At 34.9% G+C, this 12,240-nt stretch overlaps 1 protein-coding gene across 1 annotated transcript in view; it reads right to left on the reverse strand.

The window, feature by feature from the left end:
- The window catches only part of LOC107665324 (protein unc-13 homolog C-like), a gene marked incomplete at its 3' end in the record, with an annotated part of 129,555 nt that overhangs the window by 13,969 nt on the left and 103,346 nt on the right, over positions 1-12,240 (reverse strand). The window lies entirely within an intron of this gene.

The following is a 12,240-nucleotide window of genomic DNA, read 5'->3' on the forward strand; positions in this document are numbered from 1 at the left end:
CTGCTTGATCTGTGCAGATTTCTCTCCTGATTCAGACCAGACCACTTTTTTTTACTGGAGGAAGCGTTATTATGGATTCTGGACTCGTATTTTAGTTAAAAGCGTCTTAATGCTGGATTTGTTTCAGCTTTTGTCTTCTCCAGATGTTAACTGATGGACTGGAGTGCTGTGGATTACTTGTGGATTATTGTGATGTTTTTATCAGCTGTTTGGACTCTCATTCTGACGGCACCCATTCACTGCAGAGCATCCATTGCTGAGACACTGATGCAATGCTACATTTCTACAAATCTGATGAAGAAACAAACTCATCCTAATCTTGGATGGCCTGAGGATGAGGATATTTCCCGCAAATTAAAATTTTTGGGTGAACTATTCCTTTAAGACACAATTAACATCTGAATGTCATTGCATTAGGTAATAAAGTATCAAATAAAGTGTAATTTATTGTAAAGAAAGATGCATAAACACACTTGACAAATAAGTTTGCACAGTGTAAAAAAACAGATTTTCAAAGCTGTAAATAAAACAGATGTATGTTTTACAAGAAAACTTTTTTCGCCTTTGTTTCAAAATCTCACTTTTGTAATTAATTGTGAAATTTACTAGAAATTGATGAGCAAAAATAATAAAAAAAAACATGTTTTTTGATGTGAAAGAGACAATGAGCGAAAATCGTGAAGATGAGATTAGATCTAATTCAATGACACAGAGCTGCTTTACAGCTGAAATGGAAGTTGTTGTGTAATTGATGAACTTTGCAACATTGACATTGTTATTAAATCTGAATGGAGCTGACACTATTGTCTTCTCTACAGATGAAGCTTTACAGATGAAACTGAAGTTTCATAATTGGCGAATTTTGAACTCTATTATTTTCCTGTGAATCTGCTTTGAAACAATCTGTATTGTAAAAGCACTATATAAATAAAGATGATTTGACATTCAGATTTTTTCAAGTGTTCAAACACTTTCTGGACCCGCAGTGTGTTTCTAACCACTCTACAAACATCTCCATAGTTCAGCGATCTCAGTTTCTGTCCATAACTGCTTATCGAGCTTGTACGTTGTTTTGGATTATTCTCTATTTCAGTGGTCTTGAACTTCTGGCCCAGACAACACACACACAAACTAGACCACTTCAGAGGACTCTACGCTTTCAACTGTGAACAATTTCACAGCTCAATAGACGATTTTCACAACAATGGTCTCCCTCATGCCACAGAAAATAAAATTCTTCCTGACTATCACTCCCACATCGACTCGAGTCGTGTGTCGTGAAACAAGCCCGTTGAGGAGCCTGATGATATGTCAGATGAGCGCTGTCTTGCTTTACCGAATAAAAGAAATGTTTAATTTAAGGAAATGAACATTCTGCCACCATTGACTCAGCCTGATGTCGTTCCAGAGCTGTACGATTATTTTTCTTCTAACACGAAAGTTAGGCTGAAGAATATTTACATTGCTGTTTCCCATATAGCGGACAGAAGAGGAGAAGATTTTTGTCCATAATGATCAAAATGTCTTTTTCTAACACTAATCTGTTGTATGGCTTCATATCATGACTCGGAATGTGGAAGATGTTGCATGGGCTATTTTTATGATACTAGAATTGTGTGTTTTTTCTCATTCAGAATATTTTATTGCATGGAAAAGAGCAGCATGAACAATCTCCTAAACATCTCATTTTGTGCTGTTTGATGACAGAATTGTCATTATTGGAAGAAATAATGTTTCCCTCGTGAAAAAGAAGTGTGTTTAATAGTACTGAATGTACACTTATAGTGTACTTCAAATCTTACTTGCATAATGAATATACACTTTCATTTAAAAAATTTGGGTCAGTAAGATTTTTTAAAAGAGAAATTTAAATTTTTATTAAAATAAGTAATTATTTTTAATAAATAAAAAAATATTTTTATTATTAATTTAATACATTAATACAGCAAGGACACACTAAATTGAACAAAAGTGATTTTATATATATATATATATATATATAATAAATTGTGTAATTTATTTATAAACTTATTTAATAAACTTACTGAAGTTTATTATTAACAAACTGTGTAATATTATAATTTAAAAATATACAGATAATATAATATTAATGAAAATATACAGTTTCATAACTGTTTCTTAACACTTATGCACACTTTGTAATAATGTCAAATTAAAAGTTTCACTTAAAAAGCCTTTTGTTGTGCTTTAAAGCAGCACACTTATTTTGAATTGTGTTGACTAACATACTAAAGCATATTTAAAATACCTTGTTATATTTTTTTTACTGTAGTGTGTTATTCGATTACATTTCAAGGTAATATTTTTAAAATGCACTAAATAGCAACTTCATCACTGCAAATGTGTAATTACAAACATATTTAAATGCATGACATGCACATTTCAATAGAAATTACATTAAAGTATATTTTAGTTGACCAGAAATGCTTGTCAGTACATTGAGCAGTACACTTGAATCATATTTCAAAGACAGCATAAGTAAATATGGAATTACATATAAAGACAAACTTAAGTAGGTCAAAAAACATTCAACCAATTGCATTTCATATAAATTTAACCTACAAAACATTTTCATTTAACTGTACATAACATGCAATTACAATAAGTGTCAGAAAACATTACGTTTCTACATCAGAATTTCACGCTCAATGTGTTATTTGCTGTTTCTTTGCAATTAATTGTGCAATTTACTAGAAATTTCTGAGTGAGCGTATACACCTTTTTTTTTCCAGTGTATGATATTTGCATAATAAGTACTTATATAAAAGCACGCTAAAGTGTTCGACTTTTTCGCAAAGGTATTCCTTTAAAAGAAAAGAAAAGTGGTGTAGAATAAACACACACAAGCATCCCTTCACATGCATGTACGGTGACGTCTTTCAGTCTGCAATTAGCAATACATTAGCTTGTCTCCAGTCCTGCGTTCAACAAGTCTCTCGCCCAGTAAAATTATCCACCGTCATCTTCCAGCCGACTGGCCTCAAGGCAACAAACAAGAAGTACATCAAAGTCTCTATTAGGTGAGAAACAACTCGTGCGCTCCTAAGTGCTTCTGGGTAGGAGTTTCTAAATGAATAAACAGGTCAGAAAGAGTTAGTTCTGTCCATTTGGAGGAAGTGACCCCTGGTGGATGATGGGCCAGCGTTTCAACTCTACAACTCGACTTCATTATGTCTTTTAGCATGTGAAGAGAATCCGCTCTCTGCACACGACTCGGTAAACGTTAGCTGAGGACACAGCTGATACTGTAGGGCACATGGGAGGGAAAGTTTTGTACAAGAAATGATTTGCATGTCGAGAGGAGTTTGACAAAATACAACCGTAATGAGAGTAAATGCAAACTTGATTGCTTTTGTTTATTAGAAACAGATTAAAATAGCTGAATGCAATTTACGTGACTTTGGAAAACAGTTTTCATCAGTTAGATTAAATGAAACTAATTAAAACTGTAACGCCACTCTTATTTTACCAATTAAGCTGCCACTCAAGTTTGTGTCAAGGCATTTTTACTTACATTTAAATTCAGCAGGAATTTTCTGATATTAAAACTGATGAATATACACTACCATTCAAACGTTTGGGGTCGGCAAGATTTTCAAAAAATTATTATTTTGCTATTTATTATTTGATTATTTCTTATTAATTTATTCTTAATTTATATGAATTAAATTCATTTTTACAGCAAATACATTAAATTAATCAAAAGTGATATTACCGTAAATACATTTATAATGTTAAAATATTATTTCTGTTTCAAGTAAATGCTGTTATTTGTAAATTGTAAACTGTAAATGTAAAGTACATAATAAAAATATATTATTTTCAGCACTGACAATAATCAGCATATTAGAATGATTTCTGAAGGAGCATGTGACACTGAAGACTGCTGAAAATACAGCTTTGATCACAGAAATAAATTATATTTTACAGCATATTCAAATGGGAAACAATTGTTTGAAATCATAATAATATTTGACAATATCAAAGTTTTTACTGTATTTGTGATCAAATAAATGCAGCTTGAGTGCTTATAATTGCCTTTCAAAAACATTAAAAACATTAAATAAATTCTTATTAAATTTTACAAAGAATTACAAATAAACAGCAAACGTGACATTTTGAAGTAGAAATAATAAAAGAGTATTTTCTTGTAAAATATAAAATAATTTTTACACTGTAGTGTAAATCCAAACATGCTCGTTTAACCCAGTTTAATGTGCAGTGTTAGCTATAAATATATTGAGTATATTGACTTCCTGAAGAGTGTAAACACTGCTGGATCGAATCACTAAGAATTAATAGCACCGACTGATAGTGATTCACTAAAGGAGTTATGCAAATCAGGTAACGACACAAGCGTGCCCATAAAATCTGTGCTAAAAGCAATTTGCATGGTGCAATTCCCCATCTCGCAGGTTGCTTCTGAGTATTCGGTTACTTCACTGGGACTTACAGCATCAGTCTGCCACTGCCATCCAAAAAAAATCAGCTGAACATAAAGTTACAAACTTTTCTCCATAATTTGATTATCTTGACTTAGCAAACAGCTCAGCTTGTGTGTCGCTGATGTTAATGAGATACTGATCCACACAGCTGGAGGATCTGCTGGACGTCTGGAGCCTTTAAAGAGCCGCTGTACACAAAAACCCATCAGAAACACACCAGCAACACAGCAGGAGTGTGTGTGTGTGTGTGTGTGTGCTTCCAGATGTGACTTTACCCTGAAGCAAAAGAATATTTCAGAAGAAAACTGACAAGTTGCGTAAAGCAAACATTGTCTTCTCTTAGATAAAACCCCTGACTGGTTTCAGTGTAGCTTTCAGTTTGAATGTGTTTTATCTTCATGACAAATAAGATGTGTGCAAAGAAAACACAACACGCTTCTTCTTTAAGCTGAAATGTTTGATCATCTCTTGTAGAGCATTGCATGTGCACCCAGACTCATATACTCAGTATCTCTCAGTTAACCTGGCCGAGCAATGAACCCTTAACATAAAACCTCTGAGAGCACAGATCTACTCATCCCAGAGTCATTTACATACGGCATCAGGCTCATCCCATGAATCCTCCTCCAGAGCTTTAAAGGAATAGTTCACACAAAAAAGAAAATGCCCTCATCCTCAGGCCATCCAAGATGTAGGTGAGTTTGTTTCTTCATCAGATTTGGAGGAATGTAGCATTGCATCAGTGTCTCAGCAATGGATGCTCTGCAGTGAATGGGTGCCGTCAGAATGAGAGTCCAAACAGCTGATAAAAACATCACAGTAATCCACAAGTAATCCACACCACTCCAGTCCATCAGTTAATGTCTTGAGAAGACAAAAGCAGAAACAAATCCATCACGAAGGCGTTTTTAACTCAAATACGAGTCCATAATCCATAATAACGCTTCCTCCAGTGAAAAAGTCCATCTCCTGTTGTCGCTCACATCAAAATCCAGCCACATATTTGTTTAGAGCTGTTTTGGCTTGTAAACGCTGCTTGATCTGTGCAGATTTCTCTCCTGATTCACACCAGACCATTTGTCACTGGAGGAAGCGTTATTATGAATTATGGACTCAGATTTGATTTAAAAACGTCTTAATGCTGGATTTGTTTCAGCTTTTGTCTTCTCCAGATGTTAACTGATGGACTGGAGTGCTGTGGATTACTTGTGGATTATTGTGATGTTTTTGTCAGCTGTTTGGATTAGGGTTGCACGATATATCGTTAAAGCATCGATGAACTTTGTGTCAGCACGTTGTAAATAGAACGAGGCAGCTGTTTACTGTCGGTGATTTATTGTGTCGTGCCGCATCTGTAGACAGTATCGCTGATTATAATGGGTTCAGTATTTTGTCGCGTCGCACCGCTCGTGTCCGGTGTAGACACGGTGAGAGCCGCGCAGATGCACGTGAACGCAGGAATTTTCTGATATTAAAACTGATGAATATACACTACCATTCAAACGTTTGGGGTCGGCAAGATTTTCAAAAAATTATTATTTTGCTATTTATTATTTGATTATTTCTTATTAATTTATTCTTAATTTATATGAATTAAATTCATTTTTACAGCAAATACATTAAATTAATCAAAAGTGATATTACCGTAAATACATTTATAATGTTAAAATATTATTTCTGTTTCAAGTAAATGCTGTTATTTGTAAATTGTAAACTGTAAATGTAAAGTACATAATAAAAATATATTATTTTCAGCACTGACAATAATCAGCATATTAGAATGATTTCTGAAGGAGCATGTGACACTGAAGACTGCTGAAAATACAGCTTTGATCACAGAAATAAATTATATTTTACAGCATATTCAAATGGGAAACAATTGTTTGAAATCATAATAATATTTGACAATATCAAAGTTTTTACTGTATTTGTGATCAAATAAATGCAGCTTGAGTGCTTATAATTGCCTTTCAAAAACATTAAAAACATTAAATAAATTCTTATTAAATTTTACAAAGAATTACAAATAAACAGCAAACGTGACATTTTGAAGTAGAAATAATAAAAGAGTATTTTCTTGTAAAATATAAAATAATTTTTACACTGTAGTGTAAATCCAAACATGCTCGTTTAACCCAGTTTAATGTGCAGTGTTAGCTATAAATATATTGAGTATATTGACTTCCTGAAGAGTGTAAACACTGCTGGATCGAATCACTAAGAATTAATAGCACCGACTGATAGTGATTCACTAAAGGAGTTATGCAAATCAGGTAACGACACAAGCGTGCCCATAAAATCTGTGCTAAAAGCAATTTGCATGGTGCAATTCCCCATCTCGCAGGTTGCTTCTGAGTATTCGGTTACTTCACTGGGACTTACAGCATCAGTCTGCCACTGCCATCCAAAAAAAATCAGCTGAACATAAAGTTACAAACTTTTCTCCATAATTTGATTATCTTGACTTAGCAAACAGCTCAGCTTGTGTGTCGCTGATGTTAATGAGATACTGATCCACACAGCTGGAGGATCTGCTGGACGTCTGGAGCCTTTAAAGAGCCGCTGTACACAAAAACCCATCAGAAACACACCAGCAACACAGCAGGAGTGTGTGTGTGTGTGTGTGTGTGTGCTTACAGATGACTTTACCCTGAAGCAAAAGAATATTTCAGAAGAAAACTGACAAGTTGCGTAAAGCAAACATTGTCTTCTCTTAGATAAAACCCCTGACTGGTTTCAGTGTAGCTTTCAGTTTGAATGTGTTTTATCTTCATGACAAATAAGATGTGTGCAAAGAAAACACAACACGCTTCTTCTTTAAGCTGAAATGTTTGATCATCTCTTGTAGAGCATTGCATGTGCACCCAGACTCATATACTCAGTATCTCTCAGTTAACCTGGCCGAGCAATGAACCCTTAACATAAAACCTCTGAGAGCACAGATCTACTCATCCCAGAGTCATTTACATACGGCATCAGGCTCATCCCATGAATCCTCCTCCAGAGCTTTAAAGGAATAGTTCACACAAAAAAGAAAATGCCCTCATCCTCAGGCCATCCAAGATGTAGGTGAGTTTGTTTCTTCATCAGATTTGGAGGAATGTAGCATTGCATCAGTGTCTCAGCAATGGATGCTCTGCAGTGAATGGGTGCCGTCAGAATGAGAGTCCAAACAGCTGATAAAAACATCACAGTAATCCACAAGTAATCCACACCACTCCAGTCCATCAGTTAATGTCTTGAGAAGACAAAAGCAGAAACAAATCCATCACGAAGGCGTTTTTAACTCAAATACGAGTCCATAATCCATAATAACGCTTCCTCCAGTGAAAAAGTCCATCTCCTGTTGTCGCTCACATCAAAATCCAGCCACATATTTGTTTAGAGCTGTTTTGGCTTGTAAACGCTGCTTGATCTGTGCAGATTTCTCTCCTGATTCACACCAGACCATTTGTCACTGGAGGAAGCGTTATTATGAATTATGGACTCAGATTTGATTTAAAAACGTCTTAATGCTGGATTTGTTTCAGCTTTTGTCTTCTCCAGATGTTAACTGATGGACTGGAGTGCTGTGGATTACTTGTGGCTCTCTCTCTCTCTCTCTCTCTCTCTATATATATATATAATTTATTTAATTAAATAATAAAAAGTCATAAGTAATATATATATATATATATACGTCACACGTCTGTTTATCAATTTGCACTGGCTACCAATAGCTGCTCGCATAAAATTCAAGGCATTAATGTTTGACTACAAACCCACCACTGGCTCTAGCATCCATTGCTGAGACACTGATGCAATGCTCAAAACAAACTCATCTCATCTTCAACAAATTTCATTTGTTTATTTTTTTAGTGAACTATTCCTTTAAAGGTGTAGTGTGTCATTTCTGCACAGCTGGCTGCACCAAACAGAAATAATGAGGAAGGTATTCACTTCAGATTATTTGCATGAGCTTCTGCTTTGTTCTAGCACCTGATACACTAAAGGAATTATGCAGATCAGGTAACGGCACAAAATGTGTGCTCAACACAATTAGATAAATTCCCCACCTCGCAGCTCGGTGCAGACTGTTAGGTTGATCTGACATAAGGTTGCTTTGTAAGAAATGCAGTGCAATCTTATTCACTAACTGTGTACCTGCAATCTACTTTAACCAGGTGCTACATTTTCCACAAAAAAAAAAAGAAAAGAAAAAAATGTAATTGTCATTCATCACAAACATGCATTCTTTCTTTGTATGTAAATTCATCTTATTATAGATTACACTATTAGTATGCAAAAAAATCTACTAACAAACCCATAATGATAAATGATGAACAACTCGAAAAATCCCACAGACTTACTGAATACATTTAAGGACAAACCCAAGCGATTTCTAGAGACCTGTTCTAACAAGCAACCTCACACTGTAACTCCTAATCTGAGCCGTACAGCTGCTCGCCTGATGTCTTTTACATTAATGAACAATATGTCACACTCTATGAGAGAAAGAAATAGCGGGAGATTTATAAAGAGGGATTGACAGAGAGAGAGGGATTGCTGGTGTGCAATCGTTTCATATGCTTATTTACTAGATATGAATAAATCATCATGCTAATATATGTAAAACACCGTCATTGTGTGAAATTATTTTACTCTGAATATGCTGGGCTAAATATGTGCTTTCAAGCTGTATATCATGTATGCAGTGTATGCATTGCAGAGAGACGCTCAAACACGATGCATGAGATCCTGGTCTTTAATCTCGGAGCGCCGGAGCTCATCCGGTCGGGAAGGTGGTGGCTCCGAGTGCAAGAGCAGATTTGCTGTAATCCACAAGTCAGTTTTTCCACTGATAACAACCACAATAAAAAGACCACCAAACACATAAACATGTAAAGGAGATATTAAAATAGAGTTAGAGCATTGAAACCGCACACTATTTCAGCCTGCAGCATGATAAAACTGTAAAAGCAAACACAGACTTACAATGTAAGTAAATTTATCCTTTTCTTATATACAATTATACAGATTTAAATTTTACATTAAAATGAACATAAGTGAATATTTTTAACCTTAAATTTGTAAAATATCAATTTGATATGGCAATCTCAAACTACAAATGGGCTGAAAAAAAAAAGAATTCATAAAAAATCATAAAAAATAAATAATTAATAGTAAATATATCAACAATTGAAGGATTACTAAATAAAATAAGACTTTCAAGTAATTATGTGTATATATACTCTTTCTCTCTCTCTCTCTCTCTCTCTCTCTCTCTATATATATATATAATTTATTTAATTAAATAATAAAAAGTCATAAGTAATATATATATATATATATACGTCACACGTCTGTTTATCAATTTGCACTGGCTACCAATAGCTGCTCGCATAAAATTCAAGGCATTAATGTTTGCCTACAAAACCACCACTGGCTCTGCACTTGATACTTTGACAATATTGTACTTGTTTAGAGTGGAACCAGTGAAGCTTTGCTGTTAACTGATTATGAGGTTATGACTCTCTCTCATAAGTGAGGTAGTAAAGTTTATCGCTCAATACAGCATCTGAGTACAGCAGCTGTGAACACAAAGCATTGAATGTGTGCTTTTTTAGTGCAGATCCATGTTAAGTCAAGCTCTTTTCTATTCACAACACTGAAGAAGAACAGAGTTTGATCCGAGTGTCTACTGTACAATACATACATTGTTCACATCTTCTCATCCGGCAGTTCCTCTATTTTCTGATGTATGAAATCACGTCTGTGTTAAATACAGAGTCAATAAGACTGTTTCAGATCCCGAACACAGACAACGTAAAAGTAAAAACAAACATCCAAACACAGAGTCAAAACACAAACGCTAAATCCAAAAAAGCAGGTTTCTAAACGCAGCGATACAAGTTCAAACCAACAGATCAATGTGTGTGTGTGCCGTGTGTGTGTTTAGGTGCCTTAAAGCAAATGCGTTCTGCCTCACATCAACGTCAACGTGTCAACACAAACTAATCAGGATTATATTCAAATGAAGAGAGATTTCTGAACGTGCCCTCCAGAAAAACACAGATGAAAAGAAAATGAAACTGCACAAAGGTTTGAGCTTTTCTTTTCTGTGACATCTCATGGCAACATGTCAATCCGAATTAATAAGAAATGACAGCAGAGGCTGAGAGGTGTGCGGTAAGTGTGTGTGTGTGTGTGTGTGTGTGTGTTTGTGTGAAATCTATAGATTGACACCTGGTTCCTATGGCAACCTAAAGATGGTCCTGTAACCTGTGAAACAGATGCTGTGTGTGTGTGTGTGTGTGAATCTAACCATAGATGGTCTGCTGTCAAAGGTTGTGGCACACACACACACACACACACACACACACACACACACACACACACACACACCTCCAACAAGCACATATAAATGTTCAAATGCCACAGAAACAGCAGAAGGACATCGGCTGCAGGTCATCCCTGGTGTGTTTAAGTGTGTGTGTGTGTGTGTGTGTGCAGACACTTCAGTCTGTGAGATCTGAACCTTAGGTTGCACAGTTTTGTCATTTTTTCAATATCAGTGTTTATTTTGTCTTTCTTAAAGGGACAGTTCACCCAAAAATGAAACTCATACAGGTCTGTTGTTCCAAACCTATAGGGGTTTCTTTTAGCTGTTGAACACAAAAGAAGATATTTTAAGGAATGTTGGTAACCAAACAGTTGACGGTAGCCATTGACTTCCATAGTATGGAAGTCAATGGCTACTGTAAACATGAAGGTAAGCATGGGTGAACTGTCCCTTTAATATCTATAATTCACTGTGTGAAACAGCTTGAGATTTAGATTGAGAGTATTTCATGTGTAAAAAAAGTTACTTGCTTCATTAAAAGTTAATTACTTCAGAAAAGAGAAAAAACTCAAAAACAAACATCAGACATCTATGTAGCCTATGCAAAAAAACAAACAAAAAAAAACAATAATGGAGCATCAAAATAACCATTAACAATAGTGAATGTAATGATTCTATTTAAGGAAAGTAAACATACAAAGTAAAATCATACACTAAAACTGCATACACTGGTACAACTGCAATTAAAAATGTAATAATCTAATCAAATAAATAAAATGTTTCTCTCTCTCTTTTGTGTGTGTGTGTGTGTATATACTGTATAAATATACTGTATACACACACACACACTGCATAAATACAATCTTAATGCATTTATAATTCATTCAAATTAACCTTACAATCATTTGCATTTGTACAGGTATGTGGTTATTGTAAACAAAGTCGCTGAATTACAATTTAAGACTCAACTATTCAGGCTCACACTTTTAGAAAATATAATGCAGCACAAGATCAAAACCAAGTTCCATGTGTCATACTGTTTTATAATGAATTACAGTCTCTAAAAGCATGCTCATGAATTAACAGTGTGCATTTAAATGATTTATGAAAAGATACAGAGGATTACAGGATGCGTTATTAAGCATTATGAAAACATTAAAAAACGCATCATTTATACAGGTTTCGAGAAAGACTAAAAATGAAAAATGCTGTGTTTAAAGGTTTGTGTTAGCTTTATTTAAAAATAACAAGTCTATGGCACGTCCTTACTGAGATCAATGTATGTGAGATTGAGTCAGAGGGAATTGCCTTTTAATCTAAATGCTCTAATGTCAGATGTGTGTGTGTTTGAGTGTGTGTTTGAGTGAGTGTGTGTGTGTGTGTGTGGGTGTGTTTGAGTGTGTGTGTGTGTGTGTGTGTGTGTGTGTGTGTGTGTGTGTGTGTGCGTGTGTG

Source organism: Sinocyclocheilus anshuiensis, unplaced genomic scaffold (assembly GCF_001515605.1).
Source record: "Sinocyclocheilus anshuiensis isolate Anshui unplaced genomic scaffold, SAMN03320099.WGS_v1.1 scaffold1303, whole genome shotgun sequence".
Classification (NCBI taxonomy): domain Eukaryota; kingdom Metazoa; phylum Chordata; class Actinopteri; order Cypriniformes; family Cyprinidae; genus Sinocyclocheilus; species Sinocyclocheilus anshuiensis.